Below are 9,358 nucleotides of genomic sequence, written 5' to 3'. Positions count from 1 at the left end.
TTTTTAAGGATGCGAAAGGTTCAGAAGTCATAGTAATCGGTGAAAAAACAAAATCACCATCCAATGTGATATCAGTAATGGCTGCAAAGAAAATGATTCAGAATGATGTACAACTTTTCTGGATAATGTGATAGACACTCGAATATTGAAATCAATATTAGGTGAAATCTCAATAGTTCAGGAATTTCTAGATGTTTTTCCAGAAGAATTATCAGGTTTACCTCTAGATCGTGAGGTGGAATTCCAATTGAAGTTTACTTTGGTACTGACCTATTTCTATGGCTTCGTATCGAATGACTCCAACTGAGATAAGAGAATTAAAGGCCCAATTGGAGGAGCTGCTTGATAAAGGATTTATTAGACCCAGTGTTTTTCCTTGGGGAGCACCTGTGCTTTTTGTGAAAAAGAATGATATATCTATGCTATTTTACATAGATTATCGACAGTTAAATAAGGTGACAATAAAGAATAAGTATCCTCTTCTGAGGATTGATGATCAGTTCGATCAACTAAAAGGCGCGATAATGTTCTCTAAGATAGACCTTCGGTCATGATACCAAAAATTAAAGATTAAAGAAAATGATATTTCAAAAACAGCTTTTCAGACTCAGAATGAACATTACAAATTTATGGTGATGTCATTCGGATTGACTAATGCTCCTGTAGCATTTATGGATTTGATGAATAGAGTATTCCAACCTTACCTAGATAAATTTGTGGTGGTATTCATTGATGATATTTTGGTGTATATATAGAGGAGCATGATGCTCATCTTCGTGTTATTCTTCAGACTCTTCGAAAGAATAAGTTGTATGCCAAATTATCCAAGTGTGAATTCTACTTAGCTGAGGTTACTTTCCTTGGCAATATTGTCTCCACAAAAGGCATAAGAGTAGATCCCAAAAAGATTCAATCTATAGTGGATTAGAAACCCCAAAGAATGTTTCTAAAGTTTGAAGTTTCTAGGGGCTTGTTGGATATTATAGACGATTCATGAAGAACTTTTCAATGTTAGCTTTGCTACTAACTAAGTTTTTATGGAAATATGTGCCTTTTTTTGGTCGGAGAAATGCCAAGAAAGTTTTAAATTGCTAAAGAGGATTGTAACAGAGGCACCCGTACTTGTACAACCTGGGTCGGGTAAATACTATGTAGTTTTTAGTGATGCATCTCATAACGATTGGGATGTGTGCTTATGCAAGAAGGGAAAGTTGTGGCCTATGCCTCGAGGCAGCTAAAGACTCACGAGAGAAATTACCCGACACATAACTGGAATTGGTAGCGGTCGTGTTTACTTTGAAGATTTGGCGTCATTATTTATATGGTGAGCGGTTTCATATTTATACAGATCACAAAAGTCTAAAGTACTTGTTGACTCAGAAAGAATTAAACTTGAGGCAAAGAAGATGGTTCGAGCTTTTAAAAGATTATGATGTGATCATCGATTATAATCCAGGGTAGGCTAATGTGGTATCTGATGCACTTATCCGAAAGACTTTTGTAGCTTTATGAGCTTTAGATGCATGTATGTATTTAAAGGAAGATTGTGCCTTGATTGCTGAGCTTAAGTTAAAGATAATGCTTTTGGATCAGATAAAAGATTTGCAAGGACAAGATGAAAAATGTTTGGCAAGAGTTGCACAAATAGAAAAATGTTAGGCCAAAGACTTCGGAATTAGGACTGATGGATGTTTATATTATAGTGGTAGACTTTTCATTCCAGATAATGAAGAATTAAAGAAAGATATTCATTTTCAAGGAACATTATAACCCTTTTGTCGATGCATCCAGACGGGAATAAGATGTATCAGGAGATAAAGAGTCGTTATTGGTGGCTTGACATGAAAAGAGTTATATCCGAGTTTGTTGCAAGATGCTTGATATGTCAGCAAGTGAAAGCTGAAAATCAAGTGCCTCCAGGATTACTACAACTGATATCCATTCCCGAGTGGAAGTGGGAACACGTTACAATGGATTTTGTTTCAGGGCTACCTTTGACACCCAGTAAAAAAGACTCAATATGGGTAATTATGGACAGATTGACCAAGACATCTTATTTTATTCTAGTTCGAGTAGATTACTCTATGGATAAATATGCGGAATTGTATATAAAAGAGATAGTTCGTCTATTGAGTACATGTATCGATAGTATCCGAACGGGAACCAAGGTTTACTTCAAGATTCTGTAAGTCCTTGCACGAGGCATTAGGTACTCGATTGAATTTCAATACAACTTTTCATCTGCAGACAGATGGGAAGTCAGAGAAAACTATTCAGGTATTGGAGGATATGCAAAGGGCATACGTAATTGAATTTAAAGGATCATGGGAAAGATATTTGTCTTTAGCAAAATTTGCCTATAATAACAATTACCAATCGAGTATTAAGATGGCTCCATATGAAGCTTTGTATGAGGAAGTGTCGAACACCATTAAATTGGTTTTAGCCAAAAGATTGAGATCTAGTTGGCCCTGATTTAATGAAAAAAATGGAAGATAACATGAAAGTTATCCAATATAATCTTAAGATAGCTTCCGATCGACAAAAGTCTTATGTTGATCTAAAGAGAAAAGAGATTGAGTATTAAGTGGGAGATAAGGTATTTATGAAAATATCGACTTAGAAGAAAGTATTGCGGTTTGGGAACAAAAGAAAGCTGAGTCCAAGATTTATTTGACCTTATGAGATTTTAAAAAGGTTCAACTCAGTAGCTTATCAGTTAACTTTGCCTCCCGATATGGACAAGATCTATAATGTTTTTCATGTGTCGATGCTCAAGAAGTACAGATCAGATCCATCGCATATTATCACACCACAGGAAATAGAGATCCAAACAGATTTGACTTACGAGGAAGAACCAGTGCGGATCTTGGCAAGAGAAAACAAAGAATTACGTAACAAGAAGATTTCTCTAGTTGAAGTACTTTGGAAAAATCATAAAGTCGAGGAAGCTACTTGGGGTAGAGATGAGGACATGAGGAAGTAGTTTCCACACCTCTTCACATCAGGTACGTCTTAAAATTTGAGGACGAATTTTATAAGGTGAGAATTGTAATACCCCAAAATAGGTCGATCACCATAGTGAAAGGATTAAAAATGTAGTGGGTTAATTTGAATAAATTGAAAAGTACAAGGATTTATTTAATAAACTATGTTTAAGACCTATTAATAAGAATGTAAGAAATGGAAGGACATTATGGTATTTTAGAAGAAAATAAATTTATATTCATTTTATTAAGGGTTAAAGGAGGAAAAATGGATAAGTCTGGGGAAAAATAGTTATATACTCTCCTTCTTTTTCCCTTCGTTCCGTGCCCTCCATAACTATGGTAAGGATTCTTCAATGTTGGTTTTTCCTTTCAATTTTGGGTTGGTTTTGAAACCTTAAGTGATATAGATGCTTAAAGGAAAGTTCAAGGAGGATTAAAACTAAGAGATGAAGGTTTTATTTGAGATTTAATAAAATGAGTTTTTAAATGACTTGATGAAATATTGTTAGTTATGGAAGTTTAAAGGCTTTTGTGACTTGTCAAAGAAATGAATAAGAGATTTGGAGCCTTAGAAGTGATTAAAAACATGTTTGAAAAATTGGTGTGATTCTTAGTTTAGAGTGTTCTTTGGAGATTTTAGATGTTATAAGAAGATTTATGGATATAAGTTAGTTGGATTAAGTAATGTGAGTTTAATGGTATGGTTGGGGATAAAAGTAAGAGATTTAGGCGAAAAAGTGGTAAAAATCGAAGTGAAATCGAAGTGAAATATGTAAAATATGGGCAAAGGTACCGGTACTGAAAAAACAATACCGATACTATAGGGTTAAATTTGAGGAAAGAGGATGAACACGATGAACAATATTGATACTTATGCAAGTAGTATCGGTACTGAAGTGGGGTATCGATACCAAGAGGAAGGTATCAATACTATTATTGAGAAATAGATTCTAGAATGCAAAAATGGTATCGATACTAAAGGGAGTATCTGTACCATAGTATAGAAGTATCGATACCATAGAAGGGGTACCGATACTAATCAGCCTGGAATTTTAAGTTAGGATGAGCTTTAATAGAATTTGAGAATAATAGTACTTTTGAGTATTATTATTTTGTATAAATGTTAGAAAGTATACTAACATTTGTATTGTATGTATGATTATGGATGCTTGTATAGATCGTAATCAAGCTCCTAAATCAAGCAAGCAAAAAGATAAGGATAAATTTGTCGAATAGTCGGATATCAGTAAGGCATAATAGTGAGGTATTCGAGGTGAGTGCATTTATTATGTACTTATATGTTATGATAGTCATAGATGCATATTATTTATTGTATATGTTGCAATTTCCGTATTGACACTATGCGTGCAACCCCACAAAATTCATAATGAGTTTATGAATTTCCGTATTGGCATTATGTGTGCAACCTCACGAAATTCATAATGAATTTATGAATTTTAGTATTGGCACTATGTGTGCAACCCCACGAAATTCATAACGAGCTTATGAATTTTCGCATTGGCACTATGTGTGCAACCCCACGAAATTCATAATGAGCTTATGAATTTTCGTATTGGCACTATGTGTGCAACCCCACGAAATTTATAATGAGTTTATGAATTTCCGTATTGGTACTATGTGTGCAACCCCACAAAATTAATAATGAGTTTATGAATTTTTGTATTGGCACTATGTGTGCAACGCTACAATTCATAATTAGTTTATGAATTTCGTATCGGCACTATGTGTGCAAAACCATGAAATTTATAATGAGTTGAAATATCCAATTCATAATTGATAGTTTGATATACTTATGTTTTAAAAAAATCACCTCATTGTTATTATGCCTCACTAAGTGATTACTTAGCGTGTGTTGATTTCATACGTAGGTATTAGTACAAGCGGAGTAAGGAATGCATATGATATCGCCAATCAAGGGTCGCCTCATCAGTAATTCTACGACAACTATGTCTACTTTTGATTTTATTAGCTGGCATGTAATAGACTTATGATAATTCTCTGAAAAGTATTTGACTTATGATGTTGTAATATTTTACATGTTCGAACTTTAAGAATTGTTTACATATTAAAAGTTAATGAACGTTTTAGTATTATTAAGTTAAAATGTTTTATGAATAGAAACAAAATTTTGCTGGTTTTCACAAAAGCGAAATGTTTTAAAAGTTATGTGACATATGTGACTTGTGTACGGGAACGTACACGGGAAATGGGTTTTACACGAGATGCTTTTAGTGCATCGGTAAGCTATCTAATGGAAGAATTTCTCCTTTGTTTCTGGTGCTTATTCTTTCAAATAATGTAAATAATGAAATAGGGTTTTTTTCTTCTTCTATTTTTGTAATTTAATTTCCAGGATTAACCCACTATTTGATTGACCCACTCTTTATGGATATTAATGGAGGTTCTAAATGCTCATGATTTTTTCATCCTTTGTTAAGTTCCAAAGGATGATGGATTTTACCCTATTTCATCCTCAATGTTTATTGTGGAAGCTACGCCAATGTTTTAAGGATACATTTTATCCTATTTAGAATTTGGGTTTTTGAAATAGGGAGAAAGATGTCATTGAAGAATTGAGATTTAAGGTTTGGGTTTGTGTTTTTTTCCATCCTTTGTTAAGTGTCAAAGGATGATGGGGTTTCTTATTTGCATTTTCTGCTTGTAGGGATTATCTATGATTTGTTTGGTTACTGGGAAAATGGAGAAGAGAAGATGGTGGAAAGATTATAAGGTAGAAGATAAGATGTAAAGAGAAGATTGGGTTGGACATAATAAAAAATATATAAAAATAATATTAACAAAATATTAATTGATTAAGAAATTAATAAAAAAATGCCAGGTCATGACGGTGTTAAGAAATAAATGCTTGAGTGACCAAAAAATTCAATGTCTAAAGTTTAGTGAGCAAATTGAAAAAATTAAAGTACGATGAGTTAAATAGGAGAGAGAATAAAGTTTTGTAAGTAAGCGTGTAATTTACGCTTTAACTTATAATAAACTTAGGTATTGAGGTTTTAAGGGAGGGGCAAAATTGGTCCAATAGGTCACTTGTAAAAATTAGTCCATTATACTATCTCTAAAATTATTTTGAGATCTATGACATTTGTTAAAATGATTTGAAACTCTTATGTCGATGTGAATAAAATATATTTTTTATTAGAATTTAATAGGTTGGCTGATGTTGTTGCCAAGTTGACTTCTCCTGCTTCACTTCAAGTGTCGGTTCTCCCATCTGTTCCAATGCAACTTCAAGACCTCCTGATTAAGGATACCTTTGGTCCCCCTTATTGCAGGCGTGAACAATTGTAGTTTTGGCTTTGGCCTTCTCTTTTATTCATATATATATATATCAAAATTTCTTTTATATTCGGATATTCAGTCCAAAAATGTGGATATCTAGTTTTTTGGATCGGATAAAGATTACTATTTTAAGTATTCAAAATTTTCGAATATCTAAAATTTCAGATCGGATCATATCTGATATATGAATTTACACTCCCCTAATTAAAAGTGAAATTGACCCAATAAGCCAATTAGGTAAAATACATTAGCTCATTAGGCTAACCCGATTTTATTTTGGGATATATGACAAATGTTACAGTGCAAGACAAACTCATTATGCTCACATGACGAATTTGCTCAAATAATATTTTTTTTCAAACTCGTTATGTTAACGTGACGTGTTTCAATAAAATATAATTTTTATTAGAATTTGTTATGCCGGGGTGAAAAGCACTAATAAAAAATATATTTTATTCACGTTGACATAACGAGTTTCAAATCTGAGCTTTGATACCCTTGCCTCATCCGGTTGATAGCACGAACTATATGGAACGAGCTTTGATGGGCTGAGCTCTCTGTGATAAGCTGCACGGCAGTAGAGAAGTCGGATTGAACTTGAAGCAACACGAATCTGAGTGAGCGAGCAAGCTCCAGGCCGACAAGAATACCCCACAATTCGGCTTGCAAAACATCAGTTTTACCAATTAATTTGTTGAAACCATATTAACCAGTTACCTTCACTATCCCGGAAGATACCACCCACAGTGCCGACATTGGTAGGATCCGAGAGCGCAGCATCGACATTGAGGCAAATCCAACCAGCAGGAGGCTTTTACCATTGGACAATGACAGGCGTCCGCATCGGGGGAGGGGGGATGCGATTCAAGCAAGAAGCAACCATGAAAATGTCGACTCCAAACTAGCCCGCGAGAAGTGATTTTTTTTTTGAGAGACCCACGAGAAGTGATAGATTCAAGAGGGGTACGCTGGCCATTAAAGGCTAAATCATTCCGGCTCTCAACAATAAATAATTAAATATCCTAATTTTTATTGGGTTAAAGTTTTAATGGGCTAGTGAGTTATTTATTGGGTTAAAGGGTGTCAAAAATCTAAAAGCTCAATTTTTTCAATTTTCTGATAATCTGAAATTAGAATTTTCCGATTCATATATGATCTAAATTTTTTGGATATCTGATATAAATTATTTAAAAATAAAAAATCGAATATTCAAATTTTTAGATTGGAATACCAAGTTAACGCATTAAATCTTTTACGCATCCCTAATTTTAGGCAGTGGTTCTTCAGTTATGATCATATTCCTTTACTACTTGCTTTGGTTTCATTAGACAGGCTCGAGTAGTTCAACAAGTAGTTTTTTCCGATGTTGCGGCCTCATGCAATGACAGTCTTTTGCGTTTAATGGGTCCTTGTCGTATTAAAAATTACATTTTAAAAGTAGAAATAATCGAAAAATTAAAAGGATAAATATATTTGAAATAATGGTATTAAATCAACTGTAAAAGCTGGAAAATCCAGTTTTTCTATTTTCAAATTAAGTTTAAAAACATATTTATATTTTTACCCTTATGTCATGTGGGTTCCATTCATTTGTAAATAAAATATTTTAAACCTTTTCATTTTAGGAAAATTATGTATTAATTACATTTTGTTTAATAATTTAATATAATTCATATATTTAAGTTAAAATTGATATATTGATTATATTAATTTTATATATTATCATATTAATAGATTTAAATATAATTTAAATGAATATTTTTAAATTTTATAATATAAGGTTTAAAATGATCATTTACCTACTTAACATCATTTTTAATCGTAATCTCAAACAGACAAAATTTTAAACTAAACAAATAAAAGTACTTTTAAAAATCAGTTTTAAAAGTACTTTTTCACGACAATTTAAAAAAACATTAAGAACTTGATTATGATATAAATATTGCATATAATGTCTACACCATACTTAAGTTATATATTTCTAAGGAATATATATAAGATCAGTCACGGTTCAATATTCAAACGTAATTACTTCTTCAAGATTGAGACACTTGTCCTAGTTTTTTTTTCTTTTTTGGAAATGAAAGAAAAGTGTGTTACTAGACTAGGTTGATACCTCTTTTATTGATTATTTTAAAAGTTCGTAGTCAGATTCTTCGCTGAGAGGTCACAAATTCTCTTGAAGATCCAACCAAATGCCAACGCTTTAATCTTTCTCTATCAAAGTTAGGCTTTTTTTGAAAATTCAATTTTCCTCTTGCTCGATCAACGTTCTTTCTTTTGATGCCGTTTTTCTGGACTGGCCGTGAAGAATCCAAGCTGGGTTGGTTTTGAATTTTCTTAGAAGGTACCAAACACAAATAAATAAGGTATTTTCTCTGCTTTTGAGATATGTGTGGTTCTTCAAGATCCCTCAAAGCTTCATTTTGTTAGGTACTGGAAACCGTGCAGGTACTATTCAAATCTATTTTTCCAACGGTTACATCGTTGATTTTTTTTTCTGTTCTATATTTTTCGCTTTTATGCTTCCGTTTCTTCTAGCTTCTGCTCTGTTTTTCTCTCTGATGTTTCTGATTTCTGTAAGTTGTAACTTGGCTTTAGCGTTGAATCAGAGATACATATCTTGAGTTGCTTTTTTTTTCTTTCTTTCTGGTGAGAAATTACCTGGTGTTGATATTGAGCTGAAATCACTTTTTATTATTTTTGGTTGCGTTTTGATTTTGTATTTTCTCGTTTGTTTTTGTGGATCTAAGTGGTATTAGTGTGTGTAGATCTGTGTTTTATAAGCTATAAATTTACTTGAATTTTTCTAATAAAATAAAAGATCGAGTGTCCAATCCTCGTCACAGTTTTTTTTCCAAACAAAGGAAAAGAGTCAATTAGCATAGTTCTTCGTTTATTCTTTTTTAAAAAAATAAATTGACAGCTTTCTTTTAGATTCTTTAGAGTTTTACGTTGAACTATTTTTTTATCTGTATTTTTTCATTGTCCTAGACTCCTAATATCTTATATCATTATCGATTTTTAAGTAAGATATAAATCCAATC

This window comes from Hibiscus syriacus, unplaced genomic scaffold, assembly GCF_006381635.1.
Source record: "Hibiscus syriacus cultivar Baekdansim isolate YM2019G1 unplaced genomic scaffold, ASM638163v2 tig00110683_pilon, whole genome shotgun sequence".
NCBI classification, from domain to species: domain Eukaryota; kingdom Viridiplantae; phylum Streptophyta; class Magnoliopsida; order Malvales; family Malvaceae; genus Hibiscus; species Hibiscus syriacus.
The sequence above is the reverse complement of the archived record's forward strand: the minus strand, read 5'-3'. Positions refer to the sequence as shown.